The 1,616-nt window shown below is 32.4% G+C and overlaps 1 pseudogene across 1 annotated transcript; it reads left to right on the top strand.

The window, feature by feature from the left end:
* The first annotated feature begins 315 nt into the window (after positions 1–315).
* On the top strand, positions 316–567 carry LOC309795875 (SNRPN upstream reading frame protein-like; annotated as a pseudogene). The gene has a single exon. The product of its transcript is annotated as an SNRPN upstream reading frame protein-like (transcript).
* Positions 568–1,616: the final 1,049 nt, after the last annotated feature.

Here is a 1,616-nt window from a genome sequence, read left to right as displayed (position 1 = left end):
TTTCAGTAAACGGTGTTCGAACCAGATAGTCATATAAAAAAGTGAAATTGAATCCATTTGTCATTTTACATACCAGAACAAACTCTAAATAAAACAAACATTTAAATATAAATAAAAATAAAACCATTGAAGTAACATAAAATAATATGGAAGAATCCCTTTAAAACCGAAAGTGAATACAGCCTTTCTAACTATTTCTGAAAACTCAGAATCCTTAAAATACTAACAACTTACTACATAAAGAAAAAAATTTCCATTTGGCCAAAAATAATAAGCAAAATTAAAGGGTATATGACAGCGTAGAGTGGAGCGGCTGCCAGAGATGCCTAACTTTGTGTTCTTAGGAGTGGCCAGCGGCAAGATGGAGCGGGCCAGGGACAGTTTACACCTGAGACGGACCACAAAACAGCACGTACCAGAGGTAGAAGTCCAAGCCAAACAGAGAAGAGCCTCACTGAGCAACCAGGAGTGTCACCTGTACCCAAGGCGATCTCAGCAGTACCTGTGGTGGATTTCTAGGCGGAACTGAGACAGGCATTCTTAGCTGAGACACCAAGAGGTGATTAAAGCAGTATTGGAACACCCACGTAGCTGATTTCAAGAGAGAAAACAAAACAAAACAAAACAGGTTAGAGCTGATGCAGTCATGATCAAGAATAAAGAACTAATTAAAGGGTAGGGTGTTTGGAGGTCATTTAATTATTTGGGATATGTTCAAAAAAATTTTTTTTCTTAAAGGCTTCATACAAATAAACACATAGCAGAAAGTTTAAAAAAGTAAAAGCAGGATCTTAATGCTTTTACCCTGACACTTTCGTCATGTGTTACTTTCCAGACATTGTATAGTCCTTGCTTTTTAGGTAGTTTTATTCATATTTAACTTGTACTGATTTTCAACTTAACATATGAAAAATATTTCATTATAAATAGCTGCTGAATATCCTGCTAATGTGTTTTATAATTCCTTTTCGTGAGAAACTTCATTTTTTCTGCTGGTAATTTGAAATAAAGCTTCAGTGAATTGCTTTGCATAAAACTTTAGATAGGATCATTTCCTTGGATATGCAGAGGTAAAAATAAATTGAGTCAAGGAATTTGAAATTAAGGTACATTTTCTGAATTGTATTATGAATTATATTGGTCTTTATAGTTGTGAAAAAATATAGTGCCAGTTACACTTTCATCTGCACTGGTTATGTTAATTACATATACTTTGTTTCTATTGAATTATAAATACACATCACATCCATTAGCAAATGAGAAGCTAAGTATTTCCCATGCTTATTTACTAATTATTTTTTTGTTTTATCTTTTTCTTACTTTTTTACCAATGTGGTTGAATCAGCTGACAATGTAATAAAGCTATTAATCTATGATTTTTCAGTGTTATGTAGATTTATTTACAGTGTGTCTTCTTGTGTTGGCTGCTTAGGTTTTTAGGAAAATGCTATTAATTTTGATTTAATACTTTATTTTTCCTTTCCGACTTTTTAAAATTTTAAGATCTCAATCCAAAGGGTTTAATATATACTTTTTAGAAACTAAGAGAGGAAAGGGGTTTATAGATGAGTTTTCTCCTAGATTTTCTTTATTTCTATTTTGAAATATAACCCCTC

The sequence above is a fragment of the Mesoplodon mirus genome, assembly GCF_964341445.2.
Source record: "Mesoplodon mirus genome assembly, chromosome: 20".
In the NCBI taxonomy this organism is placed as follows: domain Eukaryota; kingdom Metazoa; phylum Chordata; class Mammalia; order Artiodactyla; family Ziphiidae; genus Mesoplodon; species Mesoplodon mirus.
Note: the sequence above shows the minus strand (reverse complement) of the source record. Positions and strands in the feature narration are given on the sequence as shown.